Below are 19,549 nucleotides of genomic sequence, written 5' to 3'. Positions count from 1 at the left end.
CATTTTAGGTTCATGAGGCACATAAAATGGTAAAAATTCTGTCCATTCACCTCAAAAGGATCTTCCTCAGATTTGGAAATTGCATGCATCTGATCAAAGTTCTTATACAACAAATCAATGACGTCTCTAAAATTTCAAACCCTAATGTTGAAAGATAAAGCATAATGACAATTTTCAACAAATGCCTTTCAAGAGATATAGTCTTTTATTATAAAAAAGAGTGAGAAAAGATATTAGGCTTCACACTCAGACAAGATCAATGTTTATACTTCAATCTCCAACCCTAAAATGTACAATACTATTCTTGAATTTATTTTCCTTCCATAACTAAGTTAAATAGCATGTGTTAATTGTATAATATAAAAAGCTGAAGGTTTATTTCTGTTTACATGGAGACGCTGTTCACTGTGCCCCTGCAGCCACCCCCACGTTTTCTCCTGGCTGATTGAGCCTTGATTTGGCAGATGGGGGAGGCAGAAATCCCATTTCAAGGTAAGTTGCCTCCCATCCCATCCACAATGATGAGTTGTGATTGGGCTCATCTACCCACCCACCCCCAACGCCCTTGCAGGTGAGTTCTCTGGATGTAATCATGTGACGAGTTCTTTACAGTAAGCAATAAGTAACATCCTTTTGGTTTAAGCTACTATTGGTCAGGTATTCTGTTACCTAGATCCAAAAGCAATTCCTAACTAGTAATATAACATGAATGTCATCAAAATCTACTAATACAAACCAGGTCCTCTGCTAAACTTTTACATATATTTTCTCAACAACTCCATCAGGTAATACTGTCACCATTTATCAAATGAGAAATCCATGTTGAGAGGTAAAAATCTTTTACCAGGTCACACAACAGGGATTCTAATCCAGATGTGTCAGATTGCAAAATTGAAGTTAATCATGCTATTAACTATTGTACCCCATTGGCCTCCTGAAATCTTTTTTAAGGAATATATATATATATTCAGTTAAAGGGGAAAAGAAAAGAGGAAGATCAGCAGGTCTGAGGTAGAGAAGGTCTGCTAGGGAACCTTGGGAAGGAGGGGCTAATGGGGATACCCTATGTCACCTAGGGGAAGAGGCTCTCAGGGAGTCCCCAACCTCATATTTCTGAAGTTTAACTTCCCAGCCAGTGAGCCTGAGGTCAGCAGGCTTCTCTTTTCCTTCTCACCTACTTGCTGGTCCTGAAACCTTTGTTGAGTGGAAGACAGACGCTGTCATTTCTCAATGTGACCTCCAGTGCAAATTTGGGTTAAGTAACACTTTAACAAAAATAATAGAATACAGTAAATATGTAACTAGCCAATTAACAAGTGTAAACAAGGGTGTTGTCTGAGTCCTTTCTTTTCTTGGGAGGCAGGGGTGAGGTGGCAGTTGTACCAGAGAACTCAGGAGCCCCTCATTGGAAGTTGGAGAAAAAAGAAGAAATTCCTGGTACTCAGCATCTTAGCTTTGGTCAGCCAGAGACCAACCAAGGTTGTACCTAGATAGGGGTAATTCTTTCACTTTCTGACATATGTTCAAATGTACTGACATATTACATCATACTAAAAGGAGCCTTATTCCAAAGGATTCCATAAGTGAGAGGTCCCTTGTGTTGCCTCAGAGATGACGTACATTTGTTGAAAGAACACATGGGCCAGTTCAGCCCTTTCTATATGAACTAAATGGAACCGCTTGGCCCCTGTCATATCTGACCTCTGGGAGTACAATTTGGAGAGTTTTGCCCAAAATGATGACTCAAAATTGGTTATCACACATATATTATGTAGTAAACAGAGGCCACAGGCTCCCAACAGTGTGTGCCCAGAACTTGGGCCCAGGTTACACACACTGACCACTGGACCTAAGGCATCGGCGTAAAGTGGGTGAGTAAAGCCACCCTGCAGAAACAGCCCATCCTGGAACGCTTGGTGAATGAGTTATAGGTTAACCCAGCAGTTGTTTCTATGAACAATGAGGGATGAAATGAGGAAGTATGGAAAGAATTGGAAGGCCTTCTGGGCAGATAAGAGACTCACCAGGAAGCCCTCTGGGACATGGTCTGTTCACCTAAGTATTTCTTCCACTAGAGTCATCATGTAAAGCGAAAACCTGGCCTCCTGGCTATTTAAAATCAGGTGTTTTACATTTTGGGTTTCAATAAATTGAGATCCCAGGATGATACACTAGGTAATCTAGAGGGGAAAAAAAAGAGTGAACATGCAAATCTGAGTATTTAACCTAAACTATAATGTAGATTAACTGGTTTTCAAAATCAGTGTCACAAAGAATCATCAGAGAACTTTTAGAAAATACAATTGACCCTTGAACAATGTGGGGTTAGGGCCGCCTACTCCCACACAGTCAGAAATTCATGTGTAACTTTTGACTCCTCAAAAACTTAACTACTAATACTGTAGAGCCTATTGTCAACCAGAAGCCTTACTAATAACATAGACAGTAGATTAACACATATATTGTCTGTTACAGAATGTGTATTGTATACTGTAGCCTTACAATAAAGTAAGCTAGGGAGAAGAAAACATTATTAAGAGAATCATATGGAAGAGAAAATAATTTGTTTACTGAAGAAAACTCCACCTATAAGTGGATCCATGAAGTTCAAACCCATGTTGTTCATGGGCTACCTATACCCAATGTGTAAACCCCATGCTAGAGCAATTAAATGAGAACTGCTGGGTGAGGCTTAGGCTTTGCAACTTAAAAAAAGAACTTCTCAATTTCCAGTTGATTGTCCCCACACCTAACCACAGGGCCAGCCCCTTGCTAAGCTTCGGAATGGGCCTGCAGGAATAGGAAGACGTATATGGCACCTGACTAACAAATATTTTATATCTTGTTGAGGAAACAAGAGATATAGGCCTGGGAAACTGTTAGTAAACCAAATCATTGTGGAATTTGGAAGTGTTTTGGAGTGATCGTTGAACAAAAAATCAAGAGTCTAGAATCAGTGAGCCCCTTGGAATTGGTGTTTCTGCTGCATCTGCAGTCTTTTCTCCAGATGGCTATAACAAGCCATTTAGGAGTCTTGAAACTTTTTTTGTTTTGTTTTGTTTTGTTTTTGAGAATGAAGAACTGGGTTGACCTTCTGAAGAGAGGCTGGATAAATTTTTAGGATAATAAACTGCTAGGTAGTTTCCAGAGAACATTCCATCCACCTGCTATCATAGGATGGAAAAGTCCCATGAAACTTCATTTATCCCACCCAGTCCCTTCACCTATCAGAGACTGGAAGTCCCCAGATGAGAGCAGCAGGTGGGACATGAAAGAACTAAGCCACCTGTGTGCATACATGTGCGCATTCTCAGCTCTGGTGCTCCAGACCCTGCAGGGCTCAGCCATGTCCACCTGAGCTTGAGATCAACAGGGCGGAGCCATGGCAACAGATTGCCACCCTGGCTGACTCTGCTGTGGAGCAAGTGGGGACCTCAGGGCATTGATAAAAAATTGCACTGTCTGGCAGAAACTCAGCCCTCTGCCCTCCTGACCCTGGCCCCAGCGCCTGGACTGGTTAACAAACTTCACCCACATTTGGGCATCATCCAGCTGAGACACTGAGGGTATGAGGCGGTCTCACCTTCCTTCTCCACTGGCTCTCACTGACCTCAGAACCAAGGCTCCATACCTCAGCCTGGTGTGGCAGAGCCTGCAGGGGGCCCAAAACCTGTGGGTGCGGAGCAGGGACCTGCTACATTTCCATTTGTAGCCCCCCAGACGGAAGCTTGCAGCTCTGCCAGTCCCATTGCACTTTAGAGTGAAACACAGAACCTGGCATGGAGAGCTGGCTCATGGAGACCCTGGGGAAAGGGTCAGGCCCACAGTTCAGGGGGCTCCACTTTTGCCAGAAGTGGCATTAAGATTCAAGGTGCTCCACCTGTGTGCTTCCCATCTGCTGCTTTTCCTTCCCACTCCCCTTTTCTTGTCCATGATGCACAGACTACTCTGATGCTTGCCTTAGCCCATCTCACCATCTCACATATCTGATGCGACACTGGCAGAGTTTCCAGAGCCTTCTGCATTGTGGAAGGAAAAGAGGTTCTATGGAAAGGAACCTCACAGAGTGATCTGATCAGAAATTCCTAACTGGGCAGGTCATGGTGGGTAGTCATGTTCCAGGCATATAATATCTTTTATAAAGGGTTTATCTTTGTAATCTAAATAAGTCGTCGGCAGCCGTCCGTCTCGAGAGACGATGGTGTAGCTTCTTAAGAGTCTATCTGCATCGCCGAGAATGGCTGTGCAGTCCAACTCGGGAGTGACATGGTATCTGTCTCCTCCCGTGTTGAATCGACATCTTGCGATGACGCTGAAGCTACAGAGCCTGGGCAGGGTAATATGGAGGGTCTGCTGTTGCCCATGCAGCAGACCCCCCCTCTCTTCGCAGCTGAAGGGTCCAAGGGAAAGACGGAGTCGATACAGCTTGGGTTCAGGTGCGCCGCAGGAGTTGCCGGTGTTGACTACAACGTCAAACCGCCTTCGGGACTCCGGCTCCGGATTTTCTGTCGGGGTTTACTCCCTTAGCCTTTCCCCTGAAGAGGTATGCCGCAAGGCAGCGGAGGTTTTTTGGAGTCAGAGTTTTCCTTCTCTGAATCTAAATAAGTATACCTTAGAAATAACCACCCTCAGGAAAGCACATAATCTTGTTAACTGTCCTGTAACCCAGTCCCTGACTTGCTTATTCTCATCTCCATGTAGTCTTTGCTCCTTAATTTCAAATGCATAAAAGGAGCTGAAAAACTGTTCTTCTCTAGAGCATTTGAGACCCTGCTCCCCATCATATGATGTCAGCTTGGCTTCAAATAAATTCTTATAAAAATTCCCTATCAAAAAAGAGAGAGAGACAGAGACAGAGAAAGAAGGGGAAAAAAATTCCCTACAAGTTTAGATGTTTCTTACATTGACATAGACATGGTCTTAACTGCCTGATAAATGATCAGAAAGCTTTGAGCAAAATGTAAGGGATTTGGATAAATAGTCCCAAACTAGCACAGCGCCAGGTAAGTTCAAGCTTTTGCCTGCTTCCTCTTCATCTGTTGCCCACCCACCCCCACCCCCAGGAACCGAAATGCCTGGGTTCAAATCCAGTTTTACCACTTACCATCTGTGTGGCCTTGGACCAAAAACTTAACCTCTCTGTGCATTACTTTCTTCACCAGCGAAATGTAAGATAATAGAGCCCCAAAATGTCTCTCTTTCTCCACCAAGGTGGTGTGTGCAGTTGACTCTTTTTCACCATGTCTTCTCATAAGACTTTCAAGCTCCAGAGGTTCCTGGCCAAGGAACAAAAGCAGAATTGGCCCATTCCCCAGTCGATTTGGACGGGACTGGTGATAAAATCAGGTACAACTCCAAGAGGAGACAGTGGAGAAGAACCAAGGTGGGTCTATAGGGAATGGCACATGAGATGGCACACTTAGGCTGTATCCAGGTTGCTTTCATCTTACCATATCACTGAAAAGGTCACTACTATCTAGACAGCTTAGTGTGTTTCATTGGGAAATTATTGGAAAAATGCTTTTATGTTAATGTTTCTGCACTAGTAGGTTGGATTGGTAATAAATATGTGAGACCTTTAAAAAATAGAGCCCAAGGGGCCGGCCTTCGAGTGAAAGCGACACAAGATGGCAGCCACCACGGGCTTGGACAATTTATGAAAACCGAATATACAGCCTTAAAATACAATGTAGACCTAAATACCCAGAAGCACCCCCCCTTTGTAAGATTTGTAACAAAAATTAATATGAATGGAGTTAATGGTTCTAATGGAGTGGTGGACCCAAGAGCCATATCAGTGCTAGCAAAATGGCAGAATTCATATAGTATCAAAGTTGTCCTGCAGGAGCTTCGGCGCCTAATGATGTGTAAAGAAAATATGAAACTCCCTCAGCCACCTAAAGGACAGTGTTACAGCAATTAATCAAAAAAAAACAAAAAACAAAACCAACAACCACAGGCCTACCCTTTCCCCCATTCAATTAAAGCAGTCTTCATTTTCCACAGTAGCAAATTTTCTAGATACGTCTTGTAGACCTCAAAGTACTGGAAAGGAAGCTCGCATTCAAAGGCAATTTATCTTAAGATACTGTAAATGATACTAATTTTGTCCATTTGAAATATATAAGTTGGGCTATAACAAAAAAATAAAATAAAAAATAGAGCCCAAGAAGTACTAGCCATTTTTACTCTTGCCCGATAAATTCATAATAGCTACCTCTTACTGAATGTACCAGGCATTGCATTAGGTACTTTGAACAGATTATCTCTAGTCTTTATAACTACCCTACCAGATAGGTACTATTGCTATTCTAGAGATAAGCAAACAATCTCAGGGAGATGAAATAATTTGCCCTAGGACACTGAGTGTGGAGGTGATGGAGGCCTGTTATAGAGGTTATCCAAGGTAGGGAGGAGGAAACTGGGACTAGAAACCACTTCCCAACGCATTTCAAAGGTGGTGACAGGCAGTAACCCCCTAGGAGAATGTGCCATAAACATCTGTTCAGTGGATGAATGAAGGGAGGAATTAATGATGGCTGTAGAAGTCTGTGTACCCACAGGTTCACAGACAGGCCTAAAGCAATCGCAGCAGAGAAAGACGGGGACCTGACTAAACATGGCTCTTCCCCACAGGCTGGGTATCACTGATTTTGGATTTCTTAAATTCCCCATATGACTGAGGCTGAAACCAAATCATTCTGCAGCCTTAGGAGCTTCAATAGGTATGTTGGCCCTTCCCATAACTGGTCTTTACATCAGCACCCAACACATATAAAATTTTTACTACCACATGAGCATTCCTGTTATTCAACATCTTGGCAATACTTGGCCTTTTTCTTTTTAGGCATTCTGGCTAAAATACATATATAGTAGTATTTGATTGTGGTTTTAATTTGGATTTCCTAGATGATGAAGGAAGTAGAGAAGCTTTTCATTGCTTATTGGCCATTCAGATATTTTCTTTAATGAACGCCATAAGATGTACAACTGTGTTTTCATGTGAAGCTATTTTTGGTTTGACTGGGTTTTGTTTTTTCTTTCTCCACAGTGACTTTTCTGGATCTCTACATACAGGAACAAAACCACCTCTTGGATAAAGGTTCTGGAGCCAGGCTGCCTTGGTTAAGTTCCAGTTCGAGCAGCGACCACCTGTCATTCTGAGCTAGTCCACCCTTCTCCATACCCCAGCTATGCCATCTGTAAAACGGGGATGAGGATAACAGAACCTTATTCCACAAGCTCAAATGAGTGACCGTGGGCACACATCTAGAACAATGCTTGGCACATTGTATGTGCTCAGTATGTTGGGATTTTTACTGTTATACCTAGCGTTCTGTACCTGGAAGCACCCAAAACTGCCCAGAAAGAGGGGAAGACACAGAGCAAGACTGAGATGAAATCGCACAATTTGTTGTTAATTCAACACCACTTACACAGCAACCTCATATTTCTCCTGATTAAAAAGAGAAATATCCCTTGTGCATGGGAATCAAAGAAGGGTGAAGGTGCTGTTTGAGTAGAGTAGCTGGGGCCAATTCATCTCAGTTGGAAAGAAAAAAAATGAGAAGCTGTCTATGAGGCACACATGGACCCCACACTCACTTACAGAAGGGGAACACTGAGCCACCCAGCCAAGGAGACCCCCATGTAATTGAGCATTTTCCTCTGGCCTTGTGAGAAGCTCACCACCAAAGGAGACATGAAATGAGGAGGAAGTACCTCATTACAGGCTCACTCCTGCCAGCTACATCTCTGCAGTCCAGTGTCAACCAGCGTGGCTTCTCAGAGACAAAAATCCACCTGACTGCTAGGCCTCAGGTCTCGGCTGCCTTGGCCAGGGGACTGTGGGCAGCTGCAGGCAGCAGGCCCAGGAGGTCAGCCCAGGCTGTGGAAGCCCTCACTCTGCAGAACTTGAGCTGTGTACCAGGGTGTTTTGACTGACCACTGTGTGACATGGCCACACCAGGTGCTGGGGGCATGGTGACTTTCCTAAGAACCCCTACACTGCACTGAAAAAATAGGTTGTCTGGCCAGATAGGAAGAGCGAAGGGAGATATTGATTTCTTCTGGTAAACAGGCCTGCGTCAGTGAAATAATGCAAACAGCTGGTCTGTGCTAGGAGACCACAATGAGTCACACAGATCCAAGTCCCTTGTTTTACAGATAAGGAAGCTAAGTCTCAGAGAGGTCAGCAGAGAATGTATGGGCTTTGGAGCAAGATCCACTGTCAATTACTGATTCCTCCTTTTACTGTAACTTGCTACTTCAAGCGCCCCCAATTCCCATAGCTAATTTAGTCACCAACTCCTAAATGTTCCTCATATAAATAATCTATGCATTTCCCATTCCTCCTGTCTCCACTCAGATTTTAACCCTAAAAACCTAACCTAGACCATAGGTCATCGATTCCCATCTCCTTCCCTCTAGCCTCTTCTATTCTGAATCATCATGCACAGCACTGACAGAGTTATTTTCTAAAACAATACAGTAGTCCCTCTCTATATTGCGGTTCACTTGTTGCAGCCTCACTGTATCGCAGGATTTTTAAAAATATTATATTTAATTATTTATCACAGATTTTTTGCTAAATCGTGGGATTTTGCGGTACCATATACGTATGTTGTTAAATTTATGTAGATTTAAGAGTGTAGAATTTGTTTAAGGACACAAGTAGTGTTTATAAAAGTGTGGAAAAGGTTAATAAGGAAGTGGGAAAGGTTAATAAAGGACTGGGAATGGTTTATAAGTGTGTGGGAAGGGTTTATAAAGCCTTAATATATATATAAATACTAAAATAAATGTAAGGTTCCTACTTCATGGATTTTCACCTATCGTGTGTGTGGGGGGGTCAGTTCTAGAACATAATACCCATAATAAGTGAGGGAATACTGTACTTTGCTTCTGTTCTCCCCCTGCTCAGAAACTATCACTGGCTCCCTACTTCCTCTAAGACTACTTTCAATCTCCTCAGTCTTCATTGAAGGTCCTCTACAGTGGGCTCTCAAGCAACCTTTCTCCCTTATTGCCTGTCCACTCTGACCATTTGATCTGCTTTGTACCCCCAAACTCTCCTACCCATCTCTGCTGTTCTACAGAGCGCTCTACCAGAGACCCCTCTTTTCTCCTTTTTGTTTAATCCCTATCTGTCCTCCATGTCTGTTAGCATCTTTCCCTTGTTGTAGACATAATCTTTTATTTCCCATACTACATCAAAGACTGGCGTCTCGTCTGCACCTTTTCATGTTGTGAGTGTGTTGCCACCCACACTCTAAGCTTCTTCAGAGCATGAATATTCTACTCTGTATCCAATGCAGTGCACAGCGCAATTCCTATGAAAAGCAGGTACTAAAAACATATGTTGACTAACATGCAAGAGAAACCAACAATATGGACAGCCTTCCTCACAAGCTCTCCCCCTGTGAAGTGTGTGCTCAGTGCTCAGAACATGAAGATTACAGAACATCACTTCCACCATTTATGGGCTGCTGGTGGACACGGTTGAACACAAGCAATGACCGTGATGATAAAGTGCATAAGGCCCTGGTGGATGTACTGAAAACAACGCCCCAATTCTGTCAAAAGAAGTTGGGGAAGGCTTCTTAAAGGATGTGGTATGAGGTGAGTTCTGAAGTGACCAAGTGGGGTGAGAGTGAGGGATGTGGAGCACAGGGGTTGAGAGAGAAGAGGACACCCCAGGTCGGAGGAAGTGGGTGGGCAAAGGCATGAGGGTGGTAGCAGAGGCCATATGTAAGGAGAGCACCGGGAAGACCTGAATAACTACAGTGGGTGATGGCTAATGGGTGGGGCTTAATGAAACTGAAAGGGTTGTGGAGATTTAGAGGATTATTATAGAGGGGCCCTCTTTCTGGGAGAGACAGGGTAGATGTGTTCCAGCATTTCAGGTAGAGGTAGAAGACCTAGTTCTGTTCAGTTCTGTTCCTTCTTCCCCAAGTTGTCTGGCCTTGGGCAAGCTTGTAAATTGCTCTGGTCCTCTGTGCCCCTCTCTAAGATGGAAACAGGCATCTCTCACTTTCCAAAAGTTTGCCTTACGTCACTTCATTTTTATGGAAGCTTTACCTTAGTGTAGTAATGGCTTCTTTCATAAAAGCAAAAATCCTCTTCAGATTTCTTTCAGTTAACAAAAACAGGTCCTGATACTCTGCACTTTGGGCTATTTCAGCTTAAAAATTTCACAGGAAGGCTCTACCTCCGGGTGGGGGGTAGGGGGAAACCTGTATTTTTATCCTGTTACCTGTCTGGGTGACTTTGAAAGAATCCACCTGTGCCTGAGGCAAACCGCTCCTGCAGAAGAGACCCATCACCCTGCCAGGTGTCCCTGATTCTCAGAACCCTGGGTCTTCAGCTCCAACTTAAGGCATTCAAAACCAATGCCTCTCGTGGCTCCCAACAAGAAAGAAACCCGTTCCCATTGATCACTGGGTCTCCTCAGGGATCAGAGAACTTAATGGCTGAACTGTAAGGTCACTGAGCAAGAACACATCAACAGGGCATTGGGAAGTTTACCTGGAGGATGACCTTCCACTTGGATGGTATAGACACGGCAGTGGATGTTCACCTTTCCTGTGCCCAGAGCCAACCCCGTCTGCTATGGGATATCTGAACCTGGCCCGGCCATTGCATTTTAGGCTTGAGATAAAGGGTTAGAAATTCAATTTTCAAAGAGATTTTTCTCAAGCTGGGTCAGGGCTGCTCACCACACCCCAAGACCACCATAAGAATTACATTGAGGTAGTATGCCTTCCATAAGTATATTGTACATTATTTAGCTCTTCATTCTTTTGTACTTTGATCAGCTCTTCATCATCCTGAGGTGTCATCATGAGGCCAGTGAGCTTCTCAGGCCAGAAAGGGATTAGAGGGGAAAGGTTGGAGGCCCTCAATGACGAGATGTGGGCGTGAGAGGGGGGATTCCTAAGCTGATGGCTCACCAGCAGTTCCTTTCTCAAACACACTCCAAACCTGAAGACTTGAGCTCCACCACATCCACACCCGGGTCACTGATTCTCAGGCCGACTGCTAAGGAAATCTTTAGAGCAAGCAGGCCAAACCCAAATCCAGGCTCTGGCGCAGAACAGACTAGAAGAACAACCTTTGCTGGCCCCCATCTTTGTCCCCTGAGGGGCATGAGAGACAGGGAGTTTGTGGTTCTTGTGCTTGAACAGGGATTATAATCATATTAAGCATAAATGGTCTAAAAACTAACTGAAAGACATAATCACAATAGATAAAAAGAAAAAACAAGCTTAACTATAAGAAATTCACTTTAAATATGAAGACACGGATAGTTAAAAGTAAAAGGATGGGGGAAACAGCCCATGCAAATACACATCCACAGAGAGGGGAGTAGCTATAATAACAGCAAAGTAAATTTCAGAACAAAGACTATTAGCAGCATTCAAGAGGGACATGTCATAGTGATTGAATGGGCCAAACCAGCAAGAAGATACAACAACTGATGAGGGTAAGTGATTAGGATTATCTTTATTGGGTTTCAAATGTATTGACTGCCATCATTTCTGTTTTGGCAATAGTAAGGAGAAATTCCTGATGTCTGCACACTGACTCCCCCACTGGTACTGCCCTCCCCCCTTTATTTTGTTAGTCTTATTTACCCTTCAGCTCTCAGCCTAGACACCTCTGCCTGTTAACCTTCTCTGCTGCTCATTCTGTGGACCCAGGGGCCCTCCCATAGGCACTGACCTAACCCCATCATAATACTCAACAAAGTCTGGTGAACGCATCTTTGCTTCTCCATCTCTCTCCTTAAGGCCAAGGACAGTGTTGTTCATTTCTGAATTCAGAACACTTAGTACTGGACACATTGTAGATATTTACTTAATGAATGAATGAGAATTGAAATCCTCAAAAGTTCAAGCCTCTTAACTTTCACTGGCTCCCAGAATAAAAGCAGTTTTTATTCAAATAAAAGCAGCACTGAGCATGCAGTCAGAAGAATTTGCCCAGCTCTACTATTTACAAGACCTGAGATCTTCGATAAGTCACTTAACCATACTGGAGCCCTGTTTCCTCACTTGCTAAGTGATAAAAAGAATACTGGCCTCACAGGACTGAGGCAAGAAAGGTAAGTAAAACACCAAGTCCACCTAGCTCAGACGGCCATAGGGAACACCCCCAGCTCTACTGAGCCCATCTACTCACCCCCTCCTTTTCCCACTTAAAGGTGTCAGCTTTTTGGCTTTTTGCTGGCTGTACCTCCTACCTTGCCTTCTTGTAAAGTGGGCCACCAGAGCCATGTGGACCAAGAAGCAAATTGCCATTACAGTAACAATGACACACCTCTTATGGAATAGATGCCTGCAACTCCTCATGATTCACCACATGGGGACTTCCTCACAGTGCCGGGTAAGGCCTGGGTGCTCCACTTAGGAGACGCCAGAGCACCTGCTCCTACCTCCCTGCTGGCTTCCGGGTTTCCCTCTCTGACTAAGACACCAGAAGGAATACTGCACCACAAAAGGGAACAACACCATCTTGCTGCTTCTGAGTCAGCCTTCCACTGTGGAATGCTGGGCTACAGTCCAGACCTACTGAATAAAAATGTACATTCTAACAACACCCCCAGTGAGTCACCAGCAGTCGAATGTGAGAAGCACTGGTTGTCTGGCTGCTCTGCTGTCGTTTTCTGAGCAGTGACATCCAACTTTTTTTACCACAAACAACTAACTCCCAATCACATGTTCCTTCGGTTGTAACTTATGCACATGTACTACTGCACCGATATGTTATGTACAATAGTCCCTCTCTATATCACGGTTCACTTATCACAGCCTCACTGTATCGCGGGATTTTAAATAATATTATATTTAATTATTTATCGCGGATTTTTCGCAATATTGCAGGATTTTGCGGTACTGTACACATATGTTGTTAAAGTTACATAGGTTTAAGAGTGTAGAATATGTTTAAGAACATAGGTAGTGTTTATAAAAGTGTGGAAAAGGTTAATAAGGGAGTGGGAAAGGTTAATAAGGGACTGGGGATGGTTTATAAGTGTGTGGGGAGGGTTTATAAAGTCTTAAAATATATATAAACACTAAAATAAATGTAAGGTTCCTACTTCGCAGATTTTCACCTATCGTGGGGTGGGGGGGTCTAGAACGTAATACCTGCGAAAAGTGAGGGAATACTGTACATTATAAAACTTAGGCAAAAATTAGAAGGTAAAAAGAATGTGCTAAAAATAAATAGAGAGCAAAGTTGTAATATTTTCTTCCTGCACCCAAAGTAATCCTTTGGGGACCAAGGAAGCACATGAGGTAAGCCCTGCCTTGCCCAACTGCTGGGAAAGTTCTGGGGTCGCGGAACTGGTAATTTTCTGTGAATTTTCAGAAACTTCTCACTCCTCTGTACTCCACCCATTCTGTCCCAAGATCATCTCCTTACACTCCTCCGTGGGTCCCCGTGCTTGAAAGCAAGTCCACCCATCTCCTCGTTAAAGAACCAGAGGGTCAGCCCCAATCGCACATCTGCCCAACCCCTCACTTCAAAATAACCCCAAACAGAAGTCCAGGGAATTCAACACAAAAAGATTCGCAAAATGTAACTAATTTAAGGTTTCTGCAAAGAGGAAATAGGAGAAGTCTTTCCAGAGAGCAAGCCATACATACTACCAACAAATATCTTAATATCAGTATCTAGACCTAGAATCTAAACCTTGGGTCTCTGACCCTCATGGCCAATTCTGTACACGGTGTTCAGTGACTGGGATTTTGCGCCAGAGCACATTTAGAGAGCGTTAGGTTTTGTTTTTTTTAGGGTTTTTAGATTCTGCACACTTGTAGGCCTCTCTCTAGACCTCAGCAACAACCCCCTTTCTCCCTGTTCCTCACTCACCTCCCCCTCCACCAGTCAGCATAGCGCCCAAGGCGACCTCGGGGCCATATGCCCAAGATTAACATCAAAAATACCAAGGGAAGGTGGGGTCTGCTCTGTTTCTACTACTGGTGACTCCTGTCTTCTACCCCCTCCCAACAACTCCAATGACTGTGGCCCAGGTGTGAGCCATCATCATTCCTCTTTTTATTAAAATTAAGATTCAGCTCTGCTTTGTAGCCACCAGAAACCCCATACAATTCCATAGGTAAGAGTGTAAGAATGGAGAACCTCTTGGTGGCGCACTGACCACCAAGCAGCTGCATCTTGGCAAGGAAGTATGAGAGGGGGACTATGTTAGAGAACATTGGGGAGGGGAGGAGGGAGATGTGTTCAGCTAAGGACCACTCTCGGAAGTGCTGTCTGGGGTGGGTGGCTCACTGCAGGCTGCCTGGTTTGGGGCAGGGAAGGCTTAGGAGACCAGACAGCACTTGGGGCAGCTGCTCGGCTACCACTCATCCTTGAGCCCATTTAAGCTCACACAGAAGCATGTGGTGGCAACAAGTGCAGAACTGTCATCACTGGACTGAGGTCTCCTTCAAGACAGAAATGAACAGCCACCACCTATGGAGCACCAAGCATGTGCCAGGCCATGTTTGGAGTGCTTTAAGTACAATCCTCACAACCACAGATGAGGAAACTGAGGCACAGGGAGATTAAGGAACTTCTCAAAAGTCGTGCAGCTACTAAGGGCTAGAGCTGGTGTCTGAACCCAGAAAGCCTGACTGCAGAACCGACACAAAACACCCCACCTCTTTTGCTTGCATTCCCAGACTCCAGTTTTAAAGCCTGGGAGAAAGGGGAGTTTGAGCTTATTAAATGAATCAGGGTGGGTGACCAAGGCCTTGGTTCAGTATACGGGAACAAAGCAGAAATCTCATGACTAGTCTTCCAAAACACTCATTACCTCCACCTCCACAGCTGCCCTACAGGAGCTGTTCAAGGAAGAGAATGTTGGGGTAGGGAGGATGAAGGCTAGGAACAAAAAAACAATGTGCCCCTACTCTAACCCTAAGTTTCTTATGCCCTAAAGCCCATCACTAGGGTAGGGTTCTCCTGTGTTAAAGATTTTTGAGGTTCAGTTAAAATTCAAACTGAGCTACTATCACTTAAAGGTGATATTAATGAGGGATCTGAGGAATTTTCAGAAGGGCACAGGAAAGTACCTGAGACCTAGAAACTAAAGCAGGAAGAAAGGGACTAGAAGGAAGCAGACAAAGAGAAACAAGTGACCTTTTCTAAGTCTTGCTTAGGACTGGGTAGGGCTGACAAAGCTCCAATGACTTCATACCCTGGAGCAGAGGAGAGAATTAAGACCTAGGAGGTTAGGGATGAACAACCAGGTAACTTACTAAAATGAAGGAAGGTGGACCTTCAGAGACAGATAGCTTCTAGAGCTCCAGAAATTATGTCCAGGCAAATTCCAGTTGTGTTTTTGGTAAGAAATTGTAACCAGGTTTGCTAGAGGTGCAAGAAAAACCAGATACTGCCTCTTTAGACCCATTCCATACCCCTGCCTTCTGCTCAGGGATGCTAAAATGGGTTTTATCTGACAACTCAATACACATAGCAGAGACAAAAAAAGACTCCTAAAGTGCTCTTGTCTTTTCAGAAAGAAGGTATTAATTCATAAAAGGAGTCCGGGACCTCTGATCTTTATGCATCTTCCCTACAGACTTCAAGTCTGAAGTATCAGATATTGAGGGTCACAAAGAGAATCTGACCAGTCCAGGTGCTTCCCTCCTGACTTTTCAGAGCACAGTCGCTGGTGTTGCTAACATGCACTTGGGTCAGTTATGCAATCCTCCAGTCCTTGCTTGTGCTGTGTTGGTCCCACTTCTAGCCTGGTCTAGGTAGATGGGGTGGACAAGGGGACAGAGTGTCAGATTTGAAAAAAGAAAGGGCTGGGAGGCAGCAAGAAAAAAATGGATGACAGCAGGATACTGTGATCACATTTCTTAATGTCAAAGTTATTGTTTTAACAAGTGAGACAGTACTTACAGGGACAATGGGTCAGAAATATTCCCTGCTGGAAAGTCTGACTTGCCACTAAGATAGGACACCTCTTCCTATTTATTTATTTTTAGAGAGAGGGGAAGGGAGGGAGAAAGAGAGTGAGAGAAACATGTACGTGTGAGAGGTACATCGATTGGTTGCCTCTTGCATGCCCCCAACTGGGGACCTAACCTGCAACCCAGACATGTGCCCTGACCAGGAATCGAACCAGCGACTTTTCAGTTCACAGGCTGACACTCAATCCACACCAGCTAGGGCTTCATTGGAGGTAGTGACACAGCTAAAACAGGGCAGAACAAATCCTTTAGTCCAATGCGAGAAACCCTTCCACACAATCATTATTCTCAAAGTAACCCATTCCATTAAAACAGGTGCAACGTGAAAAGGCAAGGACTTTGGATTCTGGCAATTTTCTTACTGATATATGTAAATACCTAGCTGTACCTAGTTCCTGGATAGAACTCCATAAACGTTCATTCCTACCTCCTCTCTGTAATTGACCTGAAATTCACCTCTGGTATCTTTGTTGTCCCTCAGGCAGGCAGCAACATGACCAGTCTAATCTCTTGTTAACAAGTCTTTAAAATATTTGCATAAAAGCTCAGGTGTTCTCAGGGTCTCTCTAGTCTGGGCCAAATACCCCCACTCCTCAAGGTTTCCCGACCCTTCACTAGGTGAGTCACTCTCCGCAAGTTAAGTCCAGACCCTTTTAAGGCAGTCTGATGTAGTCAGGGTTCCAATTCATTCTGGGCCCTGGGAGTGAGTCTGAGAGTATGGGCCCCAAACCAGGCGCCGGAAGAGCTACATCCAGGAGGTGGCTTCGGTTTCAGGGCACCACTGTGGTCCTCGACTCACAGCAGCCGCGCGGGCTGTTGACAGTTACACAGAACATCACGTACACTTTCGGCGGATTTGGTACGTGTTTCTGCCAAGCAGGAAAAAGCAGCGTGGCGCACTCACACTGTTTGCTCCCTGAAGATAAAAACACTGCACGCCCTTATGCAATGTCCCACGAGCATAACTTTTATTTAACGCCTCTCTGTATCTCTTTCCTCTTCATCAGTCCGCCAGCCCCAGCCCCACCCAACCCTGGATTCTGCTAATCACCTGCCGACCTATTTCCTCTGGCGATTTACAAAGCACGGCCGCTCCCAGGGCTTCTCGGAGAACGGGGCTGGGAGAAACCTTGGCCAGGAAAACGAAAAGTTTACAGGAATGGGAAGCACACCCGCACGCAGCCTCTACCAGGGTCCAGAGAGAGCCGGGTGCACGCCACACCCACGTGCGGAACCCGGCGGCGCAGGCAGGAAGGGGCAGCAACACGTGAACTCCGCGTGCAGCGCCGCGAGGCGGGGTGGGGTGTGCTCTGATCGGCTGGCACACTGCGCCTGCAGCCAATCCACGTGCCCGTCCACTGCCTGGCCCTGCCCCGCTGGGGCCGGCCCTTTCCCTTCCTGCCCCTCGCGGCTGTGTCCCGAGTCCCTAACTGACCTTTCCGGGTCGGCCGGCCGATCTCTGCTGGTTTGCACGCCCGGGGTTAACAGGCGTGAGGGAGAGATGGGTCGGCTGGCCCAGTGCCTTCCCCCACCCTCACCCCCTACTCTCCCCAAGCCCCCATCCCCGGCCGCGAGGTGGCTCCTGCCCCACGCTCCCCTCCTGACAGGCGACCTCTGGTACCCGGACCTGCCTGAAGGTTGGCGGGGGCCGCGTTGAAGCAGGGCATCCGAAAGCAGGGCGTGAATAGCTGGGCTGGCCCACCCCACCCCACCCCACCCAGCCTAGAGAGAGGCCCGCAGAGTCCTTCCCTCTGCCTCTCTCCCTCATCTCTGGGTCCTTGATCATCTCTGTCCCCACAACCTCTGGTTCCCAGGAGGTACATGGAAGGATACGAGAATATGCCATCCCCAAATATGCCTCTTTGACATAAGGATTATTTTAGGATTTTTATTCTTGAGGAACTGTAGACAACAGGAGAAGCTCTGAAAACAGAAGCTACCGTTTCGCAAGGGAAATTGACATTAGAAAGGGAGCCTGTACCAGGAAAAAGCTATTACCAATGACCGGAGATCACTGCAATCGAGAGACTTCTGTACGGCAGGGCAAGCTTTGTTTACCATACATTTCCTCTTCTTACCTTCCTATGAATTTTCTTTTGAAGCCCCAGGACCCTGTCCCTTTCTTTAGCTCAGGATGGTGGTACCATAGCCTCAATTACCTGACAGCCTTTTGAGTCTCTTATTTTCGTGGGGCTCCTGAATGTATGTATATACATAATTAAAATTGTTTTTTTTTCCTCCTGTTAAATTTTTTTTATTGAAGGTGGGGTGTCTCAGTCAACCTAGAAGGACAGAAGAAAAATTATTTTTCCTGTCCTACAATATATAGGATGTATACTTGGTGTTATACAACATACAACACCAAAGTGTTCATATCCAATCTATATGGGGGGACTTTTTACTTTAACATTTATATTTGTTATTTATTTATTTATTTATTTTGTCTCCTCCCCTCAGCGCCGCCGCCCTCCTCGCCCCTATATTTGTTATTTAAAAAGTAATATATATTAATTGTGAAATGACTGGACTATATGGAAAGAGCATAGAATATTCCAGACTGTCTGGTCTGTAAAGACTTTTTTTAAGTCCCAAGAGATTTGATAGTAGCCCTCAGTGCTGAATTTAGGGTGTCCTCAATGTCATTGCTCATGGAGAATTAGGTATTAATCTTGAAGATTTTATCTTCCTAATTAATAATACCAGGAGTAAAGGAGATTCAAGATTTAAAAAAAAATCCCTGGAAAAATATAAAAAGCAAATGGAAGATACAACTATGGAATAGGGGAGGAAGGGGCGAACTTTCTGGTATTGGACTAGAATAAGAGAGAGCACTAAGAATTTATGAGTTTTAAAAAGTCTGTTTCCTAGCTCTGCCCATTGAAAAGACCCTAGTAACCCAGGCAGCAAGAAGCACACCAGAACCCAGATCTTGGTTTCTATCATTCTTCACTAAAGGTCATCAGGGCTCCTTGGGGAAGTGCCTGACCCCAAGGCTGAGCCTTCATCATCTGGTTGTGGCAGACTGTAAGGAAGAGTTCAAAAACCAATGATGATGTGTCAAAAGGACATGGCAGCCAGCTGGAAATCAGCCAAATTTGGGACAATTCAAGCATCAAAATGAATAATGTCAGCAATGGACACACACAATAATTTATAAAATCCCTGAATCCATACAAATACTCTCGCTAAAAGGGGAGGTTAGGAAGGAAAGTCTCTCTTTTTAAAGATTTTATTTATTTAGTTTTAGAGAAAGAGGAAGGGAGGGAGAAAGAGAGGGAGAGAAAAATCAATATGCAAGAGATACTTGAATTGGTTGCCTCTCGCCTGCCCCCAACTGGGAAGCCAGCCCACAACCCAGGCATGTGCCCTGAATGAGAATCAAACCAGCAACCTTTCAGTTAGCAGGTACTCAATCCACTGAAACACACCAGCCATGGCGGAAAAGCCTCTTCTTTACAAAAGAATGCCAAGTAATGAATGTTGAAAGAATGACAGAATAAGTGAGTGGCCATTTTTTAGCCACCATAACAATGTTTCAGTCAAGAATCAAAATTACGTGC

The 19,549-nt window shown here is 44.8% G+C and overlaps 1 protein-coding gene and 2 pseudogenes across 6 annotated transcripts in view; 2 read left to right on the top strand and 1 right to left on the bottom strand.

The window, feature by feature from the left end:
* The window catches only part of PFKFB3 (6-phosphofructo-2-kinase/fructose-2,6-biphosphatase 3), a 74,308-nt gene that overhangs the window by 40,796 nt on the left and 13,963 nt on the right, over positions 1-19,549 (bottom strand). The gene's annotated exons all lie outside the window — the stretch shown is intronic.
* LOC150019532 (large ribosomal subunit protein eL39 pseudogene) lies at positions 5,241-5,395 on the top strand (annotated as a pseudogene).
* Positions 5,411-5,923, top strand: LOC150019531 (ubiquitin-conjugating enzyme E2 variant 1 pseudogene; annotated as a pseudogene).

Source organism: Furipterus horrens, unplaced genomic scaffold (assembly GCF_987537825.1).
Source record: "Furipterus horrens unplaced genomic scaffold, mFurHor1.1.pri manual_scaffold_2, whole genome shotgun sequence".
Classification (NCBI taxonomy): Eukaryota; Metazoa; Chordata; class Mammalia; order Chiroptera; family Furipteridae; genus Furipterus; species Furipterus horrens.
Note: the sequence above shows the minus strand (reverse complement) of the source record. Positions and strands in the feature narration are given on the sequence as shown.